Source organism: Seriola lalandi, unplaced genomic scaffold, assembly GCF_002814215.2.
Source record: "Seriola lalandi dorsalis isolate HSWRI2012SDOR001 ecotype SW California unplaced genomic scaffold, Sedor1 jcf7180002054451, whole genome shotgun sequence".
NCBI lineage: Eukaryota > Metazoa > Chordata > Actinopteri > Carangiformes > Carangidae > Seriola > Seriola lalandi.
This window is the reverse complement of record NW_019525004.1, coordinates 54915-69073: the sequence shown is the minus strand read 5'-3', so window position 1 is coordinate 69073 and position 14159 is coordinate 54915. Positions and strand designations below refer to the sequence as shown.

General features: G+C 40.6%; 1 protein-coding gene across 5 annotated transcripts in view; it reads left to right on the top strand.

Moving 5' to 3' along the window:
• mid2 (midline 2) overlaps nt 1-14159 on the top strand; it is a 141913-nt gene that overhangs the window by 81790 nt on the left and 45964 nt on the right. The window lies entirely within an intron of this gene.

Below are 14159 nucleotides of genomic sequence, written 5' to 3'. Positions count from 1 at the left end.
CCAGTGCATTCCATTCCCATGAATCTCTTACTTCCTGAAACATGCTCTCTAACAACATTTACACACACACACACACACACACACACACACACACACACACACACACACACACACCCCACACACGCACACACACACAATCATGAGCATCATTATCTAACACAGTCACACAGACAGTGTATAGGTTAGGAGGCTGTAAGTACTGTGAGTAAATCTCTGTGTACAGTGAATTAGAAAAGTTTTAAACATATTGTGAACTGTTGTGTATTTTCAGCAGTTCCATTTGTGTTGTTTGTCATTAAGTATTAATTTAGGAAACGAGAAAAGTTGGAAAGTTTATTTTCTGACTGCCTTACCAATTCTAATTACACATTTACCATAATTATTATGTTCCAAAAATGTCTGTATTGGATCTGAACCAGAAAATAAAAGTCAATCAGTGTAGAAAATACAACTATTGTTGTTGGCACCAAATACAAAATGACTGTGCATTTTCATTATACACTTTTAAAAAAAAAAAGTCTTTAGTTCCTCGGGTTCAGCAGTCCGGGATTGTGGTTCTCCGCTACATGACGTCTAGACCACAAGTGAACCTGAGGCCCCTGTGAGGAGACATCTAGTAGTCAGCCAGAGTTGGAGGCTTAGTCCCAGATGTACAAGTTATGTAGATTTACAAGACTCTGGACAGGATTTTACCACGGGAGCTGGAAGGAGAGGAGCGGCAGGACAATAAGACCGGGAAAATGACTTTGCAAACTTGAGTTACCTGGGAGCTTGTTCATTTTATGTGACGGAGAGATTGAGAACACAGGTCAGCAGCGCTGTGCTCAGATGTCCTGCTCTTAAAGCCGATGCGGGGCGCTGATGCATGCTTAATAGCATGCAGGGCTTCTTTTATGGGTTCTAAAAAGGGACACATCACCTATCCTCTCTGGCCAGCGTAGTGGTGACAGCAGCAGCCAGCACCCTGTCCACTAAAGCTCCACGGCGAAACACACCACAGCCACGTGCGCATCCGAGGTCATGCATACAGTACAAACATGGAGACACTATCTTTATATTCATATAGAGACTATGGTGTAAAGATGGCTTTCTCATGTTATTTTAACATGCATGAAACAGCCACAAACACACACACACATACACACACACCAGAGATGCAGAGCACAGGCTATTTCTCGAAAGATGGGAGAATCAAATAAATATTTTCTGTCAGTGTAAAATGAATATATTTTCTTAAATGACCTGTCATCTTAGTGTTAAAGAGTTTATCCCAACATACAGTTTACATACACAAACTGACAGACTGTACGACCTCTTTAGAGATTTCCCTTTGCAATACTGCAGCCGCCGGTGCTTGTAAAAGCCACCAAGCTAATGCTATGACTCTTTTATTATTATTGAGTCCTTGATTGTCTTAAAACTCCACCTCAGTGAGAAGATATAAAATTCTGACAAAGTTCAGGTGTCTGGGACGCCTCGGTGGCTCACCTGGTAGAGCGTGTACTACATAGGCTTAGTCCGAACCGCAGCAGCCATGGGTTTGAGTTCGATCCGTTGCTCTTTGCTGCATGTCATCCCCTCTCTCTCGCTCTCTCCCTGACTTTTCTGTCTCTCTCTCTCTCACTGTGTTATCAAAATAAAGTCAAAAATGCCCAAAACTTTACTTAAAAAAAAAAGTTCAGATTTCTGTCACAATTTGTATTGCATTGCTTTGTTGTGTATTTATTAAGACCTCCTGAGTCCTCTGACCTTTTTTTTGTTTGCGTTTGTTGTGTAACACCCGCTGAAATCACACCAGAGATTCTGTTCACTAAGATGTCGATGCGGTATCAGTTTTCAATATAAAAACCAGCAAATTCTAGTTCACTGTTTGTATAGTGAACTTCAGCCCCCCCACACCCACCCCCACCCCCCCAGTTCTGAGCTCACTGATCTGCAAGAACATCCCTGGATGTTTCTGTCCTGCTCAGGTTATGCAAAGGAAGTTCAGCTCCCCAGGGAGTCGCAGAGAGAGGAATGTCTGTTTCAGATACAGACGCCAGAGAGCCAGCCGCACAGGATTACAGGAACGCGGGGAATGTGTCTTTCCTATATTCAGACACTGTCCAGAGTGGTTCCCTTCACTATGACTCTGGTGTCCGGCCAAATCAGTAATGCGGGGTAGTGAAGCTGAACCACGGCTAGGAGTTGTGCGATTTTGCACTTGGGCTGTCATCCATTAAGACTTTCCATTTCCATAAGTCTTCTGGAGCTGGGATTCCCAGCATGTGGATCCAAAGTGTTGTAACCTGCCACAGTCAGAGTCAAAGCAGTAGTCTACATCTGAGGAGGCCATAATTTTTCATGTGTTCACATGTTTTTTTTACATTTTTTTTTTCTACTCCTCACACTCCTGTATTTCAGTGTCCATCTCAGTTTGTGGGCATCCTGCCAGCAGCTGTCATGGTAACAGGTGTCATATATAGATGTTATGTAGCTGCCATCAGCACTAGAGTTACATGACCTCATCTATAAATACATGATAGTGACATGATTTACTGGCCCGCTTCCTGGGCACAGTCGGTCCAATAAGATAAGGCAAAGTACAGTAGAGATAGAATAAATCACTTCGCCCACCTTGGAGGAAGCAAACCCATCTGTTAGGGTGGACACAGCCACTTTGAGACTAATGGAGACACTCTGTCTTGTCACTCACCACTGCCGCTGCGTGTGAACGTGTTATCGTGCATTTTGTGTACAAGTGTGTATGCATACGTCTGATTTTGTTGTGTGCACTTTGCCGACTGCAGAAGAGAATCAGGGTCTTTTTCTGTTCTACATCTGAACGCCTGCAGGGCTCAGTGGGGGGGGCCGCACTGTGGTGGGCAAGATAAAACGCTTCAGGGTGGAAATCGTACTGTTTCTTTCAAACGGGTCTCTGGACGGCATTATCCACTATCACGTTCGATATTGCTGAAACAGCAGCAAACATAAAGCTGATGTTTCCCTTTATAACTCCAGTTCTGCTGGGGATTTTTTTTCCACTTGCAGTTTGTATACTGCAAGTAAATTCTAAACATTTATTCCCTGAAGTATCTATAACTCAGGGAACCTGTTCAATAAGATACAAGGCAATCAAATCAGATTATTAACTGCAGGGAAAAAAATGGGTTTGTGCAAAAGAAAGGTTTTTAATCTAAAAGGTAAGGTAACAGAGAAGTATTTTCATGGCAGACTGAGTTAAAACTGTGTAGTCGAGAAAAGCACAGAGGAAGTTTCTTTGGAAGTTGAATTGGAGACTGCAGTAAAAGTAGCATTGGAATCACAGATGCTTTTACGTCAGAGCCTTCTGTGCCTCCATCTTCCCACAAATCATGAGTCATTATCTTTCTTGTTTTTAAGTAAATGTGCGTATATTAGTGTGTTTACCCTCCTGCTGGTAGCACCATGTCTCATATGCTCGCAGAAACGAGGCGTTCGCTGCCTCTCGACCCTCACACCAAAAAATTAGCCAACTGTTTTGCTCATAACCTTATCACATTCTCACAGAACCAACCCCCCCCCCCCCCCCCCCCCCATTTCTGTATAGTCCATGAGTTGAGATGAACTTCTCAGGAGGTTTTGCTGGAAGCTGACAAGTGTAAAGCTTTTAGCTCGGAAAGTGTCAATCACACCAGATTATTGTTCCTGTTATGTGGCTGAAGGTTTAAAAAGATGACGTGTACAGCAGCATCAGGCTCTAAGATGACAAACACACTCCAAAGAAAGAGTAGATTAATTTGTAGAACTTCAGTTATTAAAGATCAGATAAAACACGTCATTTCCAGTTGGGCTGCTACTCGCAATGGTTGCTTAATCTGCTTTGTAACTGATCCAACAAAACATTATAAATTTAACCTGAGAAGTAGAGACAGCGCTAAGTCTTAGAGACGGCGCTCTTATTGTCACAGTTGTTTAGTTTTTACAGTAGTAAAGGCGGAATGAAGAAGTGGAGGACAAGAAGACGAAGGCCAGGTTTGAGGAAGGAATGAGGAGAGGGCGACAGGGCAAGAAAAGTGAGGATGTGAGATCAGAAGTGGCAGGTAAGAAAAAGCAAATAGCGGAGGTGGGAAAGAGGAAGAGAAGGTGCAGGGATTCCATGATGTCGACATTCAGGGCGATTCATTCATCCTTGCTCAAGATTTAAATGACAAGCCCGCGCTTCTACCTAACGTGCCTCCAGCAAACCCACAGGTGAGGCTTCAGCTGTCAACGCAGCATTTTAAAATAGTTTTCAGAGTGAAGAAAAAAATGTAATCGTACATTATATAAAATATTTTAGGCATTTATTTGATTCTCCCATCTTGAGTAACAATAAGGAAATCAATAGCAAGGTTGTCAGGGGCCAGAACGAGCACTAGAGTAGTGGACAGGTAATATACTATGATTCAATTACAAGAAGTTGATGCAAGGTAATTCGTAAAAACATTCATTTTCTATCTTCTACTGGAGGTTAAGGATCCTTTCACCGTGCGGTTTGTCTTCCTAAGGGAATACTTTAATAAAAATTAATACTTTTTTGTGAGAAACATTTATTCACTTTCTTCGGTGAGAGTTGTATCTGAAGCCGAGCAGCCAGTTAGCGTAGCCTAGCATACTAACTAGAAACAGCTAGCGTGGCTCCGTCCCAAAGTAACAAAAATCCTTCTTCCAGTGCCTCTAAACCTTATTAATTGAAATTTTATATTTTGTTTGTTTACAAATAAATAAATAAATAAAGTGTGACAACAACAATTTGCTGCTCTACGACAGGCAAAGTTTTTCTTGACTAGTTGCTTGGCAATTGGTCCTGGCCAAGAAATAGTTTGGCACATAACCCCTCTATAAAACAGTGAAATGTTGCTTTTGCACTTTATTTCATGTATTTATCTATTTTTGTATAAATTAGATGTAACGTGTTAATCATTGACCTAAAGAGGTGTTGGCACATTTGATTACCTTTGGATAGAATTAGGCTAGCTATTTCCCTGTTTCCAATCTGTATGCTAAGCTAAGATAACCGCCTCCTGGCTCCACCTACATATTAAGACGTGAGATTGATCTTCTCATCTAACTCTTGGCATAAAAAGCAAATAAGCATATTTCTGCTGTCACTTTATTGCTCTAAACAGCTGTAGAAACTGAATTAGCTGCTAACTCTGTAAGATCTATATGATTTCAGACAGGCATTGGGTGGGGCTAATTTACTTAATTATTATATCACATTTTAGAGGATTATAGGATACATCTGTAAGTGAAATGATTCTCAAAAAATCAATAGCAAAGTTCAGTCTAATTAAACTGCAAACTGCAGAGAAGGGAAAACAAAAACAACTGACAGTCGCAGTGTAGACTACATGGTGATACCTGAACGCATGCATGTATGCACTCAGATGCATAAAAAGATAGATTATGATGGTGAACATGAAAAACATGATGATGTTGATGACAGTGATACCATCCTAGGAAAATAACTTTTGCATCCAGCCTGAATCAGATGCCTCTCCCAGGCAGCCTGGTGTCAGAAGGGGAAAGTAGGATTGAGGTGCATGAACCTGCTCAGCCAGAAAGCCCTGCATATCCAGTGTTTGTGAAGTGCACATGAATTTTCCACAAGCGCAAATGTGCTGCGGTCCATGTGTCGGAAGTGAGATTATCTGGTGTGTCACTTTGCCAAAAGTGATATGGCAAAACACCGTCAAAGACTCTGAAAGCTGTGGGGCCACGATGAAAAACCTCACAACTGTCATGTCAGTTATTCATTGCACTTTCACAGGCAAAGTGTGCACAGCTCCGAGTCCCTGTATCTTAAGGGAATAAAAAAAACAGCTACCAACACCAACTCTATCAATTTCTCTTAAAGACTTTCAGTATCTTTATATTTTCCTTAGAGATTAAATCTAATGAGAGACAGTGACCAACCAGTGAGGGCCAAGCCAGATGTTCACCCAAGATGACACAAAATGTTCACAGCATGTGAAAAGTGTTGTAATAGCTTGGTATATTTACGGCTTTTATAAATTTAGGTTCTGATTTGCCAAAACTTGACAATGGACTTATTTCAACATCTGTGCGATGTGAAATGGTCAACGTGTGTGAGAGTTATGTTAAAGTAAGATTATAGCATAAACTATTAGAAGTTTCATCAGTAGAAAAGTTTCATGAGTCCCTGATTGACATATTCATTGACATTCGTCACCTCCAAAAGAAATGTGACTTCTTTGACGTCTCTGACATCTCTTTATCTCTTCCTCACATTGGGTGGATGCCTTTGAGTTTAAAAGCTTAAGGGAGGTTTAGTGAGAACAACACCTTGGTTTTAGCACAGTGTTCTTTTTGCATCAGCTAACAAGGCACCATTGACGACTGTGCTTATCTCACCTCTGCAGTAACTTTTTGCACAAGGATTGGTGCAATTGAAATCAGACAGGATCATGTTACTTTATCAGAAGCACATCCTGATTGTAGTTATTCAAGTAAAAGATGTGGGTGAGAGATTCATGCAGACAATGTAGAATTACAAAATGATATGAAATTGCCTCTGAAATCACCTGAAGCGCCATGGAGCGAAAACCAACATGAGGTGGTTTTGTGCTTCCAATCATGCTGCCTGTTTTGTCTCTTGACAAACATCTTCGGCAGCAGCCACTTCTTTCTGTGTGTCAGCTGCAGTTCTGGTATATTTGTGAGAGTGTACACGGCACGTCTCTGTGACCCCCCCTGTGGCTGCTGACAACTTGGCTTTGCAGCTCTGCATTTCCACTGACATCTATATTTATTGTCAACTTTTTTGACGAATCACATATTGCTCTTAATTAATGTCACAAATAATATGGATTCCTCCTCTCAACTCCATAGTACACAACATATTGTTGTTGTTTTTTTTTTTATTATTGCTCATGAGTGTGATTTGTTTTGTCAATCACACACTTCCATGGATTTTTGTTAATACGGTGTTTGCACAGTTCACCATGTGTCTAAGAAACACGCAGCACTCAGTAGTAATTGTCCACAAGAACCTTGGAATGAACTAAATCACACTATGAAGTCATTATTTTTATTTCATCACCTTAGGGGCAAAAATTGGTGGAAATTCATTGCAGTACTTTGCTGGAAATATGTTGGTATTTTGTTGAACATTTTTCATTATAGCAGTGAGTCAGAGGGTTTTAGAGAAGCAGAGCAAAGCAATGGCCTCTGGGTTCCCATCAGTCGGAATGACTCAGACCCAACACACTGCTCTCTCTGTTATTGCATTTTAGAAAATAAGACAAAATGAATAACCGTGTCATATGAATATACCAACGAGCCGACAACTGGATAATTGTATTACAGCCAATGAAACGTGTGAGCTCGCTCCCTGTCTGTCTGTGCGGCTCTCTCTCGCTGTGAGCCGCTCCTCCTCGTTGTCTCTTTCTGTAACCTCCTGCCTGGTTTTTCGTGCCATATAACTAAGCAGACATGTTGGCTAAATTAATTTGTGAATATAAAATCTATTTGCAATGGAAACCAATCAGGAGGAGAGTGAGGACAGTGAGGTTCGTCGTGCTGCAGGCTGCCACATGGAGCTGGTGCTGTGGGAGGTGAACGCAGAGGACAGGTGGTTAGTAATAAGCTGCAGAAATCCAACCTAATGAGCTGGGCTGTGTCCTTACTGTCACATATAGCATCTTTTCTAAAATATTTACAGTGCACGACTTTATTTTTACTTTTTTTTACTGGTTCATTAATGTGCCAAAAGGCTTGTTTTTATGTAGTATTACACCCTAAAAAAGTATAGACAGAGAAAGCTGAGGAAATATCAGACTCATGTGGGTTATTTTACCTTTTCAAAAGCATTGCATTATTCTGTTGTATACTGTTGAGCCAATTTGCCTGACACTGCAAAAATAACAAGCCGGCTTTTTGTAGATAATGTCATGGGAGCTGAACTGTTTCCTCTGTGAAAATGGTGCCAAGACTGTCAAATTTAAAAGAAAAAAGACAGCAAGAGAAAAGACCAAAAAAAAAAAAAAAAAAAAAACATAGGAAATTTACTCTTCCAATTTTACAGAGAGGTCAGAGGTAAAGGTCGGCTACAAGACATTATCTTTGAAAGCAGCAGGGGTTCACTGAAGGACACTTCATTGGAGATGCTCATTGATTCGAGAGATTGAACCTGGATTATGTGGTCAGAGTGTAGCCTCCCTGTCGAGTTGGCCAGTGTGCTGCCAATCAAAGCCTACATTTTGAAATGTGAAACACACCGGCGTAACCTCTTGAGGGCCTTTTAAAAGAGTTTTCCAACATTTTAGAAATTCCCTTATTTGCTGTCTTATAGAGTTAGCAGAGTAGATCAATATCAATTTCATATCTGTGCATTTAATAGCATTGACGTTTTTCTCCTTCTTCTACTTCTTTTTCATGTGTTTCGTGCACATCTGTCACATTGTCCTGCCACAAAACCACCACTGTGATATCAGGACTACCGAGGTGTGGCCTTTGAATTTGGATATAAATATGTGCACTATCTGCTGTGCTCTGGCCTGCTACATTGATTTCATTGTTTGGACAGTTATCTTTGGGTAGCAGCATACCCAAGCACCAAATCAAGCATACCAAGTGCAGACATGCAAGGTGCATCCTGAGCAGTTGTTTGTGACAGTATCCATTTTTCTTGTATCTTGCAATCTCGGCCCCTTTCAGTGTTACCGGCTGTGCACATCAGATTGTACACACACAGACACACACACACACACACACACACACACACATTAGATGAGCTCACCATAGCCAATTCAGTTATAACTGGACTTCGTTGCTATCAATATTGCGCCTAAACCATAAATGATCTGAAATATTGATGTTTTATTCAGGACCCACAATCAAAGCTCCGCTCCATCCTCTATCTCCATGAAGCATCCAGGCCGAGTCGCCATGATGATAATTTCTTTAGTCAGGAGCCACAGTGGTTGGCTGCAGCTCGAGTCTTGAGGACAGGAATATTCCTTATCTAGCCCACAGCTAGCAGCACCAACCTAATGATATCATCTACTGTGGATAAGGTTGGACATGGATAACAAGGATTTGTCATGAGCTGCACAGAGCACTGCTCAGATGATGAAACTATTTTGATCCACTCAACCTGCTGATTTATTATATACTGTAGGCTGTGGTGTCTGAAGGATGGAAGTAGTTCACAAATCAATGAGCAGATGAGGATCGTGGATCAGACAGATAGAGAGAGGCTGTATAAGTCAGATTCCAATTTAGACTTTGTCTTCACTTTTAACCAAAGTTAAAAGTCAAGTCATTACATGTCTGACAAGCCTGTAATATAGGTTGTCAATTCCATTTTCAATCACGATCCACAAGTACAGATTCAGCAAAATACCGCACATCTTTGACATTAACGCACAGAGTGGGTCTAATTTATCCCTTCATATCATATCGTCGCTTATTTCAATTTTACTCATGAGTTGAAAGATTTTAATTCAAAAATTCTAATTTAATGAGAAAACTCTTCTTTGTTCTAACCTTTTCAGAGCCAGTGGTTAAACAGTGGTGGCATTCTTCACAAGATCACAAAATGTGCAGATTAATCATTAGTGCTTTCATGCTCAGAGTGAAATATAACTTCACCATCCAAAATCTGTGATTACAATATTCCTGAGAGCATTTGAAAACAATGTTAAATTTCAATAAGGAGGTTACAGTCATGCATTTTTAGTGGAAGGCACATTTTTCTAATAGATTCCAATGGGTTTAATATGCTGCTTATGCACTATGAGTGCCCTCGATTTGTTTGTCAGTTGCTACTGTAGTTTGTATTGTGTGAACGTACAGAGTAGCTGTTGTTATCAGGTGACTGACAGCTCATTATGTGGTATCCTAGGAGCAGCAAAACACCTATGGTATCTGGTGAACTTGCCCCCAGAGTGTGCTTAAAGGAAAACAGAGAGAAAGCTCTGTGGTTCTTAAAGCATGGCCTCATTCATCAGATCCTTATGATTAATATATCCAAACTAATGATTTTGCTGCCGCATATTAACATAAACAGAAGTGACATTTGCTGCAAATTAATTGGTTTGTTTCAGGAATTTTTCTTTAGTCTTAATCTTGTTTATTGGTGTTCTGTGTCTCTGTGTTCATTTGAAAGATATACTCAGTTAACACGCAACACAATTAGTGTATCACTAAGAGAAGAAAAAACACACTGTGGCTCTTTCTCTTAAGCAGAGATATTGATCGTACTGAACACCAGCCAAGCTACTCGCATATGTGTTATTTTCCTTTCTCACTATTAATCCATGAAACTGAATTGCACTGTTCCAACAAAAATCCAGTGTAGGCCGACTGAAATGAAACAGAAAGATTCTTTAAGCTCATTCAGCCATATCACTGTTTTCTGCTAACCCCACTTCATCTCAGCCAAGCCCCCTGTAATCCACAGCATTAAATTCCCATCTCTTTACATTAAAAGATCACACCAACCTCAGCCTGTAACCTGATATGAAATTATCTAATAAAAGACTCTAGAAGGTTGCAAAATTGTCAGGGATATGTGTTTGCTTTTTTCTTCACTCTTATTCTCTCTGACGTTTTTTCTCTTGTTTTAGTAGTCCTGGGTCGTTCTGTCTTCCTAGCCCAAACAAATAATTGGGAAGCTAAGAGCACACACAGGCCCATGAGATATCCAGGAGTCTTATAAACAAAATCAAATGCCAGCTTGTGTCTGGCCTCCTCGCTGCTGTTCAGTAGTCATGACGACTCATTATTCCCTTTCCTACAGAGAAATTTCTTGATCCTAATCCCCTCATGTCGCTAAAAACTTGAATTACTACTGGATTTGTGTCCGTTTAAGATGTTTGGGGGGGGTTTATAACAAGGCTTGAGAGAAAAAGGCAGTTGGGGATTGGGAGGTGGACTGGGGCAGTAGACGTGCCCTTCAGTATACCTTTCCCTGGTTTTCCACATCTGCTGTTTCTGAGGGAAATTATTTAAGTTCCCCCTAGAAGACTTCTAAATGAAAGTAAGCATCTTTAGCTGTCTGCTTCCATTTATTCTTGCACTCCCGCTGTTCTGAGATCCTTTGAACGTTCACACAGTCGCTTATAGCTTGAAGGTCAGAGGAGTTCGCTCAGGCATTGCATCTTATTCTGAGCTGCGCAGTCAGACTAGGAAAGTTAATATCCGACATTCACTGTTCACATTTTCTTGGTTTTGTTTTATGTTGAGTTGGTAATAAGGGAACACTCTTGCAGTGAATGACCCAGTTCAATCCACAGCAAGCCAAACCAAAATGCATAAATGGACTGCTTTCGGTAGTGAGATACAAACGTGCTAACATTTTAGCAAAGTTTTAAGCATCCCTACTGGGCTCATTAATTGGGCCCCAGCCAGCGGGTTATGAGACAAGCGTGATTCCACGTTTGTTGTATTCCTCTAAAATATGTTGGTCTCAAGAGTTCTGCCCTATGGAATATTATCCTCAGACAAAAAAACCCCGTTTCCCAGAAGGCTTGTGTTACTGACACGTCCACGCTCTAAAAAGCCTCTTGTTAACAACAGCTGTAAAGTGAGCTTGTTCTATTCTGCTGCTCTTTCTCGAGTTTAATCTCTCCCTCTTTCTCTCGCCTGCATTTCAGTCTCGTTGTTTCTCTTGTGCATGGGGGAGGATCCCGAATTAATTAAAAGCAAAAGACTTTGAAGTTGGATACTTAGCCTCAGGGCATTCTGCTCCATTTTTGTTGTGGCAGCGGTTGCATTTTTTGTTGTTACGTTGTTGTAACGACCCAGAGATTCAGCGACTGGACGATGTCATCTTATTAGGCAAGCGATGCAGTGCAGCATAAAACCTTTTTTTTTTTTTTTAATTTTTCCCCAAGAGCCAAACACTTCTGAATATTTAGAAGATATTCCTCTCCTGCCTGATATGTGGAATTTCATAACACTTGTTTCCTCTTTCTTTCCTGTCTCTTGCTCTCTCTTACTTCTTTTTGTGATTACATTCTTGAACTTCAACTTGATCTCAGGTGAAAATCATTCAGTGTTCTCTTAGCAAGTGGAGGACTAACACTTTACACTGTAATTGAATTACCATAATATGTTTTCCCAAATTGCCAACTAATTTTTGACATTTACTTTCATTGTTACTAAGGAAGAGAAATGTTGAGCCTTTTGCAGAAATTCAGTTTGGTTTGTTGCATTGCTCAAAAAGCATGAGTATTTCAATTGTGACCTTTTTGACACAAATTATTTTATTTCTTTTTTGCTACTTTGTGATGTAATTCTGTGCAATGTATGGTTAAGCAGTGACTGAAACTACAGTTGCAGACTCTGTGAACAGTGATGACTGGAGATTAAACTGTGACAGCAGTCTTAAACTTGAGGGTGTTCAATAAACCCTTCATCATACGCAAGTCTCCTGTAAGAAAGAGGTTATTTTTTATTTTTTCTCCCGCAATCCCTCCCTCCAGTCTCCCTAAATATGAAATATAAAAAGGGATCTGTCCTTTTTTGTCTCAAAGAGAAATGGGATCATCTGTAAAGGAATGAGACCCAGGAGCCCCTCGACACTATGAAGTCATATGAGGGGGTGGTGATCTAACCCAGGATGATGGGCTGTCAGCAGCTGCAGTTGTAACTGTGCCAAGATGGACAGAATAAGGACTGAAGTATCGAGACACAGAGCAAAGGAGGAGACCGAAAGTCAAAGTTAGAGGGAGAGGAGACGTACTGTAGAAAGCAGGAAAAGGTAAAGAATGACAGAAAGACAGATACCAAGGGAAACGAGAGCCTCAGAAGAGACAGAGGACTGAATTAGAGGGCCGGCCAGACTGGAGCTACTCTGCAAAGCTTTCCCTCTCCGTCTCGCGCCTATTTCCATCTCATCAACCCCCTCCATCTCTGTCATACTCTCTCTTTTCACTCTCATGACATGCCACATCCAAAGCTGAATCAGTGACTGAATGATATTACCTTATGCTAATAACCCTGCCTACCCCAGCAAGCCCCATCATGTGCCTCAAGCAACAGAAATGCAATTCGTCACTCACTTCTGCTTGGCTTTTATTTCCTCCTCCCTCCATTCTGGAATGCCTCCCTCTGATTTCCCATCTCTTATTCTATCCTTCTTTCACTCCTCCATTTAGCTCTATCTCTTGTCTCCATCTGTCTCTCCCTGGAATGGTCCTTTTTTTTTTATCTCCTTGAATTCCTACTGTCCATGCCAGTAAACAAATCGGTGGACCTGTCGATGAACTCAAAAAGTATAGCACTAAAATGAATACTGAAGTGACGCCTGTGGTTGTTGGTAGAAATATGCTGTTTGGAAGTTTAAACTAATAATGAATGTGGAGATTTGTGCATCACTAGATTAGATAAAGTTGCACACACAAGCTAGTTTTTACACACTAACTAAATACACCCAGTGTCAGATGTAAGAAAGATAACTAAGCTAACTTACGAAGCTAATATTAGCTTGCTAATACATGGCCAGTCTGGACTAAAGAGTGATATTCCATAAAACCTATATAATGTATATTTGTATATTAATAAAATATGAGTATTTATACGTACATATATTAATGTATATAAGATATATTTGACCCGCCGCAAAAGTAACCCTACATATTCCTATCTCAAATGACAAAACATCATGACGTTGGTTGGGTTAGCATAATCGAATATTTCCCACTCATTCTAAGATGCTTGAATACTGATAACACTGAAGCACAAATATTTATTTATAAATAAAATAAAAATAATACCTATAGTTACAAGTTAAACGTATCGCTTGGCTCCCTAAAAATGTTGGAGATGGATTCATAAATAGCTGCTGCAACTCATTATTGATGTCTTTTCATGTTCAAAACAGTTACCATAGGGCTGCTCTGATAATAATTCTGACTGCATAAGCCTTCATATCATATTATTAAGATGTTTTCCTGGTTTGGGTTGACATTTAATTTTGCCACCTCCTACATGTCACCACCTAGCCAACACTTGCTCTCACCTTCTCCCACCCATCGCATCCTCGTCTGCCTCCGATCCTCCCTTCATCCATGTTTTTCTCCACTCCCTCTCGCCATCTCTGAGTGGTTCTAGCTGTCTTTGATGTCAGTTGTGTGTTTTAATGACTTGGTTGTTGATTGCCCCCCAACCACCCCACCCCACTCCAC